The sequence below is a fragment of the Podarcis gaigeae genome (genome assembly GCF_964106915.1).
Source record: "Podarcis gaigeae genome assembly, chromosome: 9".
Lineage (NCBI taxonomy): Eukaryota > Metazoa > Chordata > Lepidosauria > Squamata > Lacertidae > Podarcis > Podarcis gaigeae.
The window spans coordinates 37,760,750-37,775,711 of record NC_139685.1 but is presented as its reverse complement, the minus strand read 5'-3'; the positions used below and the strand labels follow the sequence as shown (position 1 = coordinate 37,775,711).

Below are 14,962 nucleotides of genomic sequence, written 5' to 3'. Positions count from 1 at the left end.
CTACCTAGACTATAACAACATCATCATGATGGGTGATATGAATGGGGTTGTGTCTGTAAATATGGATAAGTCGCAAAGTGCTAACATAACGAAAGATGGCAGACTACCTAAAACTTTTTTTGAAATGACTGACAATGTGGACTTAATTGACATATGGAGGGTTAAGAACCCCCTAGGAAAAGAAGGGACTTTCTTTTCTGAAGCTCATCTGACATGGACACGAATCGACCAAATATGGATAACTAGAGGACTGGCACCTAAGACTAGAAAGGTGGAAATCTGCCCAAAAACCTGCTCCGACCATAATGCTTTGAAAATGGAACTTAGACTAAATACAACCGGATCCTTCAGATGGAAAATGAATGACACCCTACTAAGGGATGAGAAGATTGTTAAGAAGGCCCAAAAAACTTTAAAGGACTATTTTGAGATAAATTTAAATACCACTGTGGAAAAAAGAATAATCTGGGACGCAAGTAAAGCAGTCATGAGAGGGTTTCTAATACAACAAAACACGATCAAGAAAAAACTCTGGAATGAAAAGAAGGAGAAGATATTGGAAAAAATAAGAGATGGAGAAAAAAAACTAAGATCCAGGCCCAAGTCGAAGGAAGTGCTGAGAGAAGTGAAATTTTTCCAAGCACAATATTTGAAATTGATAAATCAAGAGGTGGAATGGAGAATTAAACAAATGAAACAAAGATCTTTTGAATCAGCAAATAAGTGTGGGAAACTGCTAGCATGGCAGTTGAAAAAGAGACAAAAACTTAATACAGTTACAAATCTAGAGATTGAAGGGAGAATGGTACAGAAACCCGAGGAAATTAGAAAGTGCTTCCAGAGATACTTCAAAGAGCTTTATTTACAAGGGCCACAGAAAGATTCGGAGGTGGACCAATTTCTTAAAACCAACGGAGTACAGAAAATACCTCAGGAAATGAGAACAACCCTGAATAGTAATATCACACAGCAAGAAATTGAAAGCGCCATTCAGAACCTCCAATTAGGCAAATCTCCAGGCCCCGACGGACTTACCTCCAAATACTATAAGGTTTTGAAGGACTATTTGATACAACCTTTGTTGGAGGTTTGTAACCAGATTATGGAGGGGAGGAAGGCACCGGAAACGTGGAAAGAAGCCTTCATCACATTGATACCCAAACTAGAAACTGAAAAGACTCAGCTTAAGAACTACCGCCCCATCTCACTCCTAAATGTGGATTACAAAATTTTTGCAGACATTTTGGCAAGTAGGTTTAAAAAAGTGCTTAATGAAGTGATCCATAAGGACCAGGCTGGCTTTCTCCCTGGTAGGCATTTGTTTGGCAACACAAGAAACATTATTGACATTTTGGAGCTTTTACAAGCAAAGCTAAACACTAGAGCGGTGTTAATCATTATTGATGCGGAGAAAGCCTTTGACAATATTTCCTGGATGTTTATGAAGAAAAACTTGGAAGGGATGGGAGTGGGGCGGGGGTTCGAAAATGGAATAGAAGCAATATATTCAGAACAAAAAGCGAAATTGATAGTAAACAATGTGGTGACAGAGGAGTTTAAAATTGAAAAAGGGACACGGCAGGGGTGCCCCCTATCCCCCCTATTGTTTATTTCAGTTCTGGAGGTGCTATTGAACATGATTAGAAAGGACCGGTTGGTACAGGGAATTGAGGTCGGAGTGAAACAATATAAATTGAAAGCATTTGCAGATGACCTGGTATTAACATTGCAGGAGCCTGTCTCTAGTACTAAAAGAGTGTTAGAATTTATTTCGGACTTTGGTCGGGTGGCGGGATTTAAGCTGAACAAGCAAAAAACTAAGGTTATAGCAAAAAATTTGACAAGTACAGAAACAGATGAGTTTGTGAAAGAAACAGAATTAAATGTGGTTAAAAAAGTAAAATACCTAGGGGTGTATCTGACCTCCAAAAATTTGAATCTGTTTAAGGACAACTACGAGAAATGTTGGTTAGAAATCAAAAGAGATTTGGAAACATGGTCAAGATTGAAACTTTCCTTGTTGGGCCGAATAGCAGCTATAAAGATGAATGTATTGCCAAAAATGTTATTTTTGTTTCAGACCCTACAGATCGTGGACAAGGTGGAATGCTTTGGAAAGTGGCAGAAGGATATCTCTAAGTTTGTTTGGCAGGGCAAAAAGCCCCGAATAAAGTTTAAGATATTAACTGATGCGAAAGAAAGAGGGGGATTTGCCCTGCCAGACTTGAGGTTATATTACGAATCTGCAGCCTTCTGCTGGTTGAAAGATTGGATTTTACTGGAAAACACTGATGTCCTAGATCTGGAAGGGTTCGACAATGCCTTTGGGTGGCATGCATATTTGTGGTATGACAAGGTCAAAGTGCACAAACTGTTTAAAAACCACATTGTCAGGAGAGCAATTTTAATGGTCTGGACAAAATATAAAGACTTATTGGAGAGTAAGACTCCGAGGTGGCTCTCACCGGTGGAGGCCAAGGCACGTAAGAGACCTAATATGGAAGCCAATTGGCCTAAATATGAGGAAATTATTGAAAAGATTGGAGACAATTGGAGGTTGCAGAGCTTGGAAAAACTAAAAAACAAGGTGCGAGATTGGTTGCATTATGCACAAATTCAAGAGGTTTTTAAGGTAGACAAGAAGGTTGGATTCCAGGTGGAAAAATCGAAACTAGAGACAGAATTGTTAGAACCAAAAAGTAAACTACTTTCGAGAATGTATAACCTGCTGCTTAAATGGAATACTCAGGATGAGACAGTCAAATCCGCCATGATAAAGTGGGCGCAGGATTTGGGGCATAACATTATGTTTGAAGACTGGGAAAGGTTATGGAACACCGGAATGAAATTTACGGCATGTAGTGCCTTGAAGGAAAACATTATGAAAATGATATACCGGTGGTACATGACCCCAGTCAAGCTTGCTAAGATATATCACCTGTCTGATAATAAATGCTGGAAATGTAAAGAGGCGGAAGGGACATTCTTTCACCTCTGGTGGACCTGCCCGAAAGTGAAGGCCTTTTGGGAAATGATTCATAATGAAATAAAAAAGGTACTTAGATTTACCCTACCTAAGAAACCAGAGGCCTTCCTCCTGGGCATGGTGGACCAGAGAGTGCTTAAGAAGGACAGAACCTTTTTTATGTATGCTACTACAGCAGCAAGGATCCTGATTGCAAAATATTGGAAGACACAAGATTTACCCACACTGGAGGAATGGCACACGCAGTTGATGGACTACATGGAACTGGCCGAAATGACTGGCAGAATCCGAGACTTGGGAGAAGAAACATTCGAGGAGGATTGGAGAAAATTTAAAGACTATTTGGAAAAACATTATAAGTTGTATGAATGTTAAAAAACGCACCTTTTAGGAAATTCTAGCTTCAGTAATGTTAAATTAAAGAAATGGAAATTAAGGTACAAGGAGTCAGAGATAGAATAATGAAACAACTTTATTGTGTTAAAATGAAAACGTACATGATTTGGGTCATAATTTATTTGAAATTGGGTAACATGATAAAAAGGAAGATACAATAAGTATTGAAATAAGTTAACAAATTGCAGACGTTATGCATCACAGAGAATGCAGGGTTGGGAGGACGTGGGGAAGTCCAACAGATTTGGAAAAAAGAGTAAGAAAAATTTGTAACTTTGCTTTTCTACTTTCATAATATGTTCTTTATTCTTTTTTCTGTATTTCATAAAACTAATAAAAAATATTATAAAAAAAAGACATGTAAACGTACTGCAGCAGAAGTAAAGAAATTAATTGATGAGCCAATGCAATAGTCACAGTGGCCCTGCCATGCTCAGGCTATAGAGAGGTGTGTGAAATAAGTCACAGAGGCAGCAGGTAGGGTGTATACGCATGAGAAATATTAGGGCCACATCAGAGGCCAAGAAGAAAGTTGGCAAATGAGATCCAAGAAAGAAACAAAGCAAACTTGTTGTTTAAATTTCTTATTAACAGATGTCGTTACTTTCTAATGTTGCTTTTTGATTCCAGGGTAAGGTTATATGCTTAGTAGGATGTATTTTATGCAGAGAAACAATTTTTATAGCATTATCTGACATTTTCAGAAGGCAAACTTAAAATTCTTTTGTTTTCCAAGAAGAGTTTATGTGCTTTTAAATCAAATGTGGATTTACCAAGCTAAGTGTTGTCCAACCACAAAATAATAGCAGATTTGAATACTCCAAACCCAAAAAAGTATGCCAAGACCCCTCACTGAAAAGAATTGAAAAAGTTAAAAGTGTCGCTCTCCAGGTACACCTGGAAGGCTTCAGTTCATAGTCTTAACAGCTATAACTAAGTTTGGTCTCATGTATCCATCTGTGTGGGGTGAGAGAAGGGGACAGTCAAATGCAAATATATTAGAAATGACTGAAAGGATAATGGCAGTAGCAGACAGAGGGAGTGGAAGAGAACAAGCTGGAGTGTTCTCTAAGACTGCAATCCTATACCTTTTTACCTAGGAGCAAGCTCGATTTAACTCAATAAGGCTTCTTCCAAGTAAATTTCTTTAACATCATAATAGGGAATGCTCTTCTGCAAAGCCACAACACAGTGTTTGCTATTAACATACGGTATAACAGTTTCCAGCATTGCTTCCTAACACTAGGAATAATACATGGTGCCAGAAGTAGGCTAGTCTGAAGTACATTTCTGGTAAGGCAGTATGAAATATAAATATTAAATAATAGCATGCCATTGGCTCACAGAACGTGAAAACCCTCACAGGCAAATGAGCAGGTGCACATTTATGATGGCTCAGCATGAACTCAGACTGTAAAAGTTATTAAGAAAGAGGCTTTGCGGTCCTTTTTAGTGCTACTTTTGGATGGCCAATAATAGAAAAGGAAAGCACAGCATCTTCAAGTTGGAGCATGCAACACTAAGGAGCTCTAACCCAGCACGTGACAGTCTGCACAGAAAGTAGTATTTCTACAAAGGGTTGATATGATGGTGATCTGGAGCAAACATCAGAAAGACACAAACATGAACAAGAACTTAGAAGATCTACAAGACAAAGCAAAGCAATATGGAGACTGGTAGAACACGGCCTAAAAGACGTGGATAGCATTTGCGTTAAAGGGCCGGAGGGTAGATTTCCTTTTAGCAACGGATAAGTGTGTAAATTTTGATTTCTCTCACCATCTCATTTTTATAGTCTAGTTCAGTTTGCCACATTTCTGCATCTGTTTCCAAATTATTCTTTGGAAATAATATGTTCATGAAAATTTATCAGAATTTTAGTGTGTCTCTCCCCTAATATACACATTTTAATGTGTTTTTGTCTAATACACAGCATTTTGTTTAATCACACCTCCCATGTTCCCATCCAGCTCTGCTTCCCTGCAAGATGGAATTTAATGATTCTCAGAGTATTAATGATAATTTTCTTGAAGAGCTGGGTGGGGATGTGGGAGGCCTGCACAGACTTCTCATTCCTGCATGGGTACATCCTCCTCCTGCACAAATGATGAAGGAAACGCACCAGAAGTGAGTCCTGCAGTGATATTTCTGCATGCAGGCATTGCACCTGAGGTAGAACTGTCATCATATTCTGTTTATTAAATAGTTATTCATGAATTAAATAAAAAGCTTAAATTAATTAAGTAAAAAAGAGACGAAATCTGAAGCTTTTCCACCTGCTGTGCCCTCCCTAGAGCTACATTTCCCTTGCCTGATCATTTCCCATCTGCTCGCATTTCACTTGGATTATATATGGCATTTGTGTCTAGCCTGCTTCTTTCTAACATGCTGGCTTTACAGGCTGGTTTCCTACAAACTCGCCAGTTTTAAAGGCACCGTTGTGGACTGTATCTCTTTTGCTCCTGATTTTGGTTTGCGGCAGACTATGGCCAGGGTTAAGAGTGTTAAGCTGAGGAGAGTTGATGTGTGTGGCAGAGATCCTGCCCTGAAGCTAAATATTCTGTCTTTTTTTGTGTAGGAGTTCCTTGGTTGGGAGACAGCAAATTTAGGCATGCCCAAGGGCTTTTGCGTAGCTAGTAGGCTCTCGCTTCCTTCCCCTTTGGCCAGTATCGCTTCACATGCTGTATCATAAATAGTTCCAAAACCTCCTGCTTTTCAGAAGCACCTTACAATTTGGCTGCTGCTTGAGAAACGCACAGCATCAAAGTCTGCTGGGTTTGGCGAGCTTGTAATATGTTTGAAGTGAAGAGTCTGAGAATACGGTGAGCCAGATCAAAGCTGTGTTCAACCAGCTTGACAGTGGCAGAAAGCTTCAGAATGGCCAGTAAGATAATGGATCACACTGAATATTTCCAGCAGTTCAAGGGTCAAGTGAAAGAAAGCATCAGGAAAAAGTGTGTGTGTGTTTGTCTGTTGTTAGCATTTCCCTTCTTGCAAACTATACAGCTATTCCCCATTAAAGCAGGAATACGGCATTGACTGTAAGTATTCAGTTCTAATGAAAGAAACCAGTGAATTTTTATTTTTTATAATATTCATTGTCAAAATGTAGCTATTGTACAACAGAAAAGCCTACTAAGAGTTGGAAGGGTGGGGGGATATGCACTGCCTGCAGTCAAAGCCAAGCATATTTAGTTCCTGCATTGTTTCAAAATGAAACTTTGTGATGTTCGGCTGTCTACTGCGACAGGTGTTAACATGTCAAACAGAAAATTGCCATCTATATAGAAGCCAAAATTATTTATTGCTACTCTTCCCTTACACCACTTCTCTGCAATTTTAAAATCCATATGGAAAATCCATATGGCTGTTTCATGGCTTTTTTTGTTGATCCTCCCCCTTCTTCAATAGTTATTCCTTTTGCTAGTTATGAGTTTCTCTTTTGATTGATGTCAGTTATGCTTGGGAGTTAAAAGAGCCCAAGCCAAAGGATCCTTCATTCTACCCTTTTAAAATCTAAGCTTGTTTCATTTGTCCTCCCCACCTGCCAAAAATACTCCATTTCATCCACTCTTCCATCCTTCCTGGCCACTGAGCTTGCTCAATCCTCAATGGGCTGATTTTGGAAAGTGGGTTTTTCCCCATGAGGCTTTCGTTGTACTTCAAAAAACCTTGACATTTCCCTGAGTCTGGTGATACCTCTCTTGTGCATAAGTGATGTTGTCTTGGCTACATAATCAACACATTTCTCCCCTGAAGATTGCAAATCATATCTAAAATGAACAAAAAACTTAGTTGCAAAATAACTGCCGGTAAATACTGTGCTGATGCTTTATATTGGTCTTACTGTCTCCTAATTGCATGCCTAGTAAATGGTGGAGGGTAGGGCAAGGAATAGTTATTACCTGATAGGACAGCAGGAGATAAAGTTCTCCAATTATTTTATGTTCTCGCTTTGCCTGTACAGACACTTGTATTATGAAGTAAGAGGCTAGCCAGGAATGTAGAATAATCACACCTTACATTCCTCCTATATGAAAGATGATACAGAAAGAGAGAGAGAGATGAAATTTATTGGTTTGTTAGTGCCACACACACTGATATGATTTCTGATGGCTTCCTAATGCCATGTATCTGCAGATAAGCTATCAGTCTTTCACTGAGATTGCTGTACAGTTAGCAGGGAATCATTAGGAAACTTCAAAATTTATGACTGAAATTATCCTGTGAGAATGATCAGCAATGGGAAAACAAACCAACTCCTTGCCTCTTAATTCTGTTTTACATGTCAGGGGGTGGAATATATGAATGTATAGGGGAAAGGTCTTGTTAAAATAAATATATGTTCCTGTAGTTATTTGGAATCAACCTAATATTGAATGAAACAAGAATGGATGTTAGGTTGAACATGCATGGAACTGCGTTGAAAGCAGATAAATGATCACTAGTGAAACGGACATGAAAACACAAACAACAGACTGAAGGTAATCCTTGGAAAACAAAGTATAATTTCCATCTGTTCATGGAAACCAGTAATCATGAAATGAATCACTGACCCAAAAATGTTAGGTCTCTGGCTTAAAGGAGAAGTTTAATTGAAATGAGACTAGAGCTAACTTAAAAACTCAAATTTGGAGATTAGAAAATTAACAGGGGTTTAAAGCTGTTAAAATTATTTTTGGAAAGTTTTCACATTTACTGGAATGAAGACTTAAAGCAATGGAAATATAGAAAGCTGGAGAAATGTGGCAGGACAAATGTTCCAGAAAATTATGCAACCCATATGAATACTCATCATTTGAAGCTGACGCTAATAATGTGCTGCCATCAGTATCGTGTTAATTTTCAAAATGGTCCTGTGAGCCAGCCAGGTCAAGGCCATTGTTACTCATATAAACAGATGTGGAAATGGGGCCAGTGTTGTTTTCTATCTAAACCATGCAGTGAAGATAAGTGCCGAATCCTGATCTCTGAGTACTATCAGACTCTAATGTCAGTAAATCAAACTGAGTAAGAACCAATTCACACAATCCCTGAATGAATCACTGGGGTTTGTGTGTGTGTGTGCGTGTGTGTGTGTTTTAAAAAAACTTCATTGCCACCCACACACCATCATGAAGATTGCATACAATGCCATCCCATTTGGATTTTGCATGAATTTGTCTCTCAGGGGCAGGAATGAGAAACCTATATAAGGCTCTCCAAATCATAGAATTATAGAATTGTACAGTTGGAAGGTACTCCGAGGGCCATCTAGTCCAATCTCTGCAATACAGGAATCTCAGCTAAAGCATCCATGACAGATGGCTTGATTTTTTGCTATGTTTTTATATGTGCTTAAGTCGCCCAGAGTGGCTGGGAAATGCAGTCAGATGGGAGGGGAATACTACTACTACTACTACTACTACTACTACTACTACTACTCCACCTCCAAGGAAGGAGAGCCCACAACCTCCTGAGGGAGACTGTTACGCTGTTGAACAGCTCTTACTGACAGAAAGTTCTTTTTGATGTTTAGTTGGAATCTCCTTTCTGGTAACTTGAAGCCATTGGTTCAAGTCCTCCCCTCCTGGGCAGAAAAAACCAAGCTTGTTCCCTCTTCCATGTAACAGCCCTTGAGATATTTGAAGATGGCTATCATATCTCCTCTCAGTCTAAACACACCCAGTCCCTTCAACTGTTCCTCATAAAGCTCAGTTTACAGATCCTTGGTTATCTTGGTTGTCCTCTTTGCACATGTTGCAGCTTGTCAACATTCTTCTTAAATGGTGGCACCCAAAACTGGACACAGTATTCCAGGTGTGGTCTGACCAAGGCAGAATAGAGTGGTACTATTACTTCCCTTGATCTGGACACTATACTTCTGTTGATGCAGCCTTTTCTGCTGCTGCATCACACTGCTGACTCATGTTAAGCTTACGGTCCACCAAGACCACTGGATTCTTTTAACTTGTACAGCTAGTAAGCTAGGTGTTCACCATTATATATTTGTGCATCTGGTTCTTGCTGTCTAAGTATAGAACCTTTAATTTGTCCCTATTCAAATTAATTTTGTTAATTTGGAACCAGTTCTCCAACCTGTTATCTTGAATCCCAATTCTATCTTCCTCCAATAGCATCTGGAGCACCACAGCTACCTCACCCCATTTTTTGGGGTGCAAAGGATTCACCTCATCCATGGCCAAGTTCTGCTCATTCCATGTTGACTGACTTTCATGCTTCTGATATTTGCTCTCTTTCACTGCTTAAAGGAGAAAACAATTCCACTAGGAATTTGGGTTGGCTGCATTTGACTTACATCTCTGGTAAGTGAGGACATAGGCTTGGTTGGTTCTAGCTTTGAGGCTGTAGGCCCTGGCCCTACTCTTCCCTGTTGCTCCTCCAGTCTGAGAAGATCAATTTCTGCACCGTCTGACTGCCCCTCTCTTCCCTCACTGTGAAAATGAATAAGAAATCATCCAATGTTCTACCCCAAAATGAACTTAGCTCCTGGAAAATATGGTATTGACTATCAGGCTTAGTTCAGAAGTTTTTCAACTAGCTCAAATGAACTAGTTCATTCCAAGCATGACATATTCCAGATTGTAGACCTACATGGCATGCCTACAAAAAGGTAAAGGTAAAGGACCCCTGGATGGTTAAGTCCAGTCAAAGTCAACAATGGGGTTGAGGCGCTCATCTTTCTTTCAGGCCAAGAGAGCTGGCGTTTGTCCACAGACAGGTTTCCAGGTCATGTGGCCAGCATGACTAAACTGCTTCTGGCACAATGGAACATTGTGACTGAAACCAGAGCACATGGAAATGCTGTTTCCCTTCCCGCCACAGCAGTACCTATTTATCTACTTGCACTGGCGTGATTTCGAACTGCTAGGCTGGCAGGAGCTGGGACAGAACAACGGGAGCACACCCCATCACGGGGATTCAAACCGCCAACCTTCTGATCAGCAAGCCCAAGAGGCTCAGTGGTTTTGTAGTGTTTACCAGATCTCAGTTACAACTGCTGAGTGAATTGCTGATCATGAGCTTTACTTTAGAACGTGTTATCTACTGATGATTTTTTGGCTAACACTAATGAACCTGGAAATAAATCTTTACCTAATTTCATAGTGTCATAAATTCATCACACTTATTTCTGAATAAATTTGCTGCACTATTGTCAATAATAGTTTCTGAAGTCCTCTGGTGCCTCACTTCTGCTCTAAGCACTTTGAGACAAAGCACTACATGCCTGCTGCCTTTTGCCTGGAAAGGAAGCCTATATTTTTCAGTGCTAGTTTTTTTTTTTTTGGCCATACTTACTCCAAAGTTTCTATCAGTCCTGATTCATCTTTGTCCCTAGGCATGACTATTTTTCACTTCACTGCGCTGCTGTTTATTGTTCCCAAGTCATTGCACTTATTGCTCAAGATTACAGTTAATTTTCCTTTGGTGCAGCAATTGGATTTTCATTTTGTAAAAAAAAAAGGGGGGGGGAAGAAATCCCTCTGAAGAACCTTCAACAGAGAAATACATTGCTTTTCATTACACATTCAGTGCGCATTTAATTAAAAGGAGGAGAAATTACCTGAAATTTAATTATGAAGGCAGAATTTAGAAGGGAGCTGAGCCAACAATGCCTTTCAGTAGCACCAAGATATGCATCAGATATGGCCATCAGGAAGATTTTTAAAAGGGAAAGAATATTAACAACCTAATAGCAAAAGGTTTCCCCCTCTCCATCAAGAAGATTAAAATAAGAATAAATTTAATATTCATGAGCAAGACATGATTTTTCACATACTCGTTTTAAATATACTAAGGCAATTTCAGTTCGCTTCAGACTTCTGTTAAGAACCAAATTTTCCAGGTACTGTCAAGTGCTGCTTGGTTGGAGGTGTTTGTGTGGGGATCATCTTTCCCTGTTTTTAAAAGCACTGATGCAGTTGACAGTACAGGGGGTGCAATTTTACTAGTAAAATAGGCATCTTAAACATGATAGATATATAGAAAGAAATCTTAACGTACTGGCTGTGAGCTTTAGAAGTGTGATGTATTTGGTAAGAATAATGAAATGTGTGATAATCTTCAGTCCTTCTTTTCACTCAGGAGCTAGGTTTCATGTATTTACTTGTCCTTCATCAGATATGATCCCAGGAAGGTTTACAGACATAAGCAACTGCACATTAGAACTATAGAATGCAATTTAAATCCATTTTAAAATTGAATCCTATTATACTGCTCCCTCAAAAGCATCTATTAACTACAGCTGGCCTAAACAGATCTGACCTAAACAGACCTCTCCCATAAGAAACCAGAGGCCTTCCTCCTGGGTATTGTCGGCCAGAAGGTGTTAAAGAAGGACCGAACATTCTTTATGTATGCAACAACGGCAGCAAGGATACTCATTGCCAAGAATTGGAAAACTCAAGATCTACCCACACTGGAAGAGTGGCAGATGCAGCTGATAGACTATATGCAACTGGCGGAGATGACTGGCAGAATCCGAGACCTGGGAGAAGAAAGGATTGAAGAAGATTGGAAGAAATTTAAGATTTATTTACAAAAATATTGTAATTTGGTTGAATGTTAAGAAGGATGCTTGATCATAAATAATTGGCCACCACTAAATTAGATTGGAATTTGATGATAAGTGAGATCAAGGAAAATACAAACCTTTTGGAGAATTGTTAGACTATACTTAAATGAGTGGATATAAGATTGTAAACAAGATGATAATTTGCTTGAAAAAACTTTTCAACAATGTAAGTGGGAGCAGGAGACATGAGGAAGTCTAAACAAGTTATGAAATTTTGTTATGATATAAGCAATGTTGTTTATTATCTATGTATTCTTTTTACAAAAAATCTTAATAAATATTTATAAAAAAATAAATAAATAAACAGACCTCTCCCAAAGACTAAAGTGAAGAGGGACATCTCCAACCATCTCTGAAATTCACATGCCTTCCATTTGGAGCCTGTTAATTAATCCCATGGGTTAAGAGTTGGGATGCAATTGCCAACCCAGAAATAATAGTGGAGGCACTCATGACTTGACAGTGGAATTTGCAGCCTGCAGAGGTTCTTACCTGATTTCTTTCCACAGGGACTGTAAGACAGAGTTGTTCCACCTGGCCTTTGGCTTAGAATCAGTTTGATTGTCTCTCCCTCTTTCTTTTTCCTTTCTCCTCCTATGAAGAGATTGCACCCTAATGTTTTAATGTTGTACCTTAATCTTTTAAATTGTATTTTAATCAACTTGTTTTTATTATTGGTTGTTAGCTGCCCTGAGCCCGGTCTTGGCTGGGGAGGGTGGGGTATAAATAAATTATTATTATTATTATTATTATTATTATTATTATTATTATTATTATTACCCACCATTTCCATTCTTCTTCAAAGTGGCCTGCATCAAAAACAAGGGCAGGACTTGTTACTTCTTACACTTACCACAGTATTAAAATAATGTTTATATAATAATATGCCACACTCAATTGTCCCATAAACCTTATGCTCCTGAACGGTTTCCCCTAAAAGCTCTTTTGCATCTTTAAAAGCTGTCCAACAGAAATCCAGCCCCCCATTTCTCTCAAATTGTTTGTACTCATCTCCTCTGATTTCTTCTCCCCATGACCTTTTATACCTAACTTCTAACCTCTTGGCCCACCTAAACCATAAACTCTACATAGCTCAGGCCTGGTCTATCAGAATCTTGCCTAGAAATAGCAAGGTTCTATACCTCCAGAGGCTAATATTGACCAGAAATGGTTGACCATTGACAATAGCATAAGCAACTCGGTTGACTAACAGTGGCCACAAACAGGCCCTTTTAATTAAACTACAGATGTGTAGTGCCAAATTTAGGGCAGATTTAGAGTGCCAAGCCAAGGGGGCATAACGATGATGATGATGATGACCATTTTTATATGGGTACCTACTGAGAAGATCCATTAAAAAACAACAACTGTACCAAAATGAATTATTGTGAAAATAAGAAATATCTATGGCACCAAATTTTGTTTTCATTCAGGGCACCATATTACCAAACTCTGCCCCTACAAAATGTCTTATAGGTAAAAGTACATACCAAATTTTCCATGGATCTAAAACAACAAATGTTTCCTCAAAGTCAGAATATGAATTGATAAATATTTCTGAAAAAAACACCCCCCCAAAAAAACCTATGGATGAAAAACACACACCAAGCTGTCAACATGCCAGAGTATCTCATAGATTTAATTTCATCACATTTTAATGTGTTTAACATAAGTATTTTCAAAAATATTTGAGGATTCATCCTCAAACATCCCTCTCTTACACAGCCAAGTTTTGAATCAGTCCACCAAACCATTTTCTAGCCATAAATCAGAAAACTTACTCCCACAAATTTTCCATCATTTATGGCATGATTCAACTGATGCACCTTCAGCATAGGGTCATGATTGTGGCCCCATATGAAGGAACCCATATTTATGGTAAATTTGTTGGAATGTGGTGTGGATGCATGTGTGTTTTTCTCAGTATTTTCATACTGAAGGATAATTGTGTGTTGAGAAACAATGGTGAATGTTCAGAGTTAAAAGTATCATATGATGGTTCCACCACTTGCCAAGCCTACCCCACATTTATAGCTGAAGTTTCCCAGTGCTTTGACAAATGTGAGCTGATCTGCAAACTGATTGGATGGAAATGCAACCAGATGACTACCTTATGCAGAAATCCACACAGAACACCTCAACCCACACTTTTGACATGCCAATATTTTTGTGCAAAATGGTTTCTTGGTTGCCGCAATGCCACCTGTCCTTTTTTCCTTCTACTTTATTTGACTCTCATAAGCTGCTTTGTGTTTACAGATCAGCCCTGCAGAATCCGATAATGATATCCCTTTGTGTGGATATTTATTACTAATCACCAGCCAGAAATGAGTGAAGCAGCACTTGCTACCAACCTGCATAAAATGAAAATCAATAAGCAGAATGAAAAGAGAAAGGAGGATCAATAATGCCTGAGAGATTTTCCTGGGAAGCTAAGGCAATTTTCTTCACGTGAGAAGAGTTGTCTATAAAGATAGTGTACTGGTGATCATGGTCCAGTGTGCTCTGTCCTCATTACCCTGGTGTTGCTGGTTCTGGTTGTAGGCCATGGTGGAAACAATATCCACAGAAGCACCCAATGTCTATAGGTGAACCTGGAAGAGATGGGGTCCAATAATCAGCATCCAGTAATCTGAAGAAGAATGTTGTGGAGTTGTCTCTTGAGTTGTAAATTTGAACTAACAGTAACATTGGTGCTTTAAGGGCAACGTATTTGTTATATATTGAAGATGTCAATGGAGAACATGGCAAAGTAGCTGGATGGTTGTGCTGAGATTCCTTTGACATTTTTGCTCCTTTTTTTAGGAAGTGGGAGAAATAAATTATTCACAGATTTACAGAGTTCACCATAGGGTATCGATTCACTGTTTGAAATCTTGAACTGGCATAAGTAACAGATAATGCCCATCTTCTGCTTGTTGACCTCCTGTAAGGGAAAGTTCCCCTTATGACTGGTCCCTTTGGCAAACTGCTCTCATCATCAAGGTATGCTTCTTAATTTTAAT

The 14,962-nt window shown here is 38.9% G+C and overlaps 1 long non-coding RNA gene across 1 annotated transcript in view; it reads left to right on the top strand.

Moving 5' to 3' along the window:
- LOC310852580 overlaps positions 1-14,934 on the top strand; it is a 28,417-nt gene extending 13,483 nt beyond the window's left edge. The window contains exon 3 of the long non-coding RNA XR_014568287.1: positions 14,763-14,934. This is a non-coding gene — a long non-coding RNA (uncharacterized lncRNA). The remainder of the gene's footprint in view (positions 1-14,762) is intronic.
- The last annotated feature ends 28 nt before the right edge of the window (positions 14,935-14,962 follow it).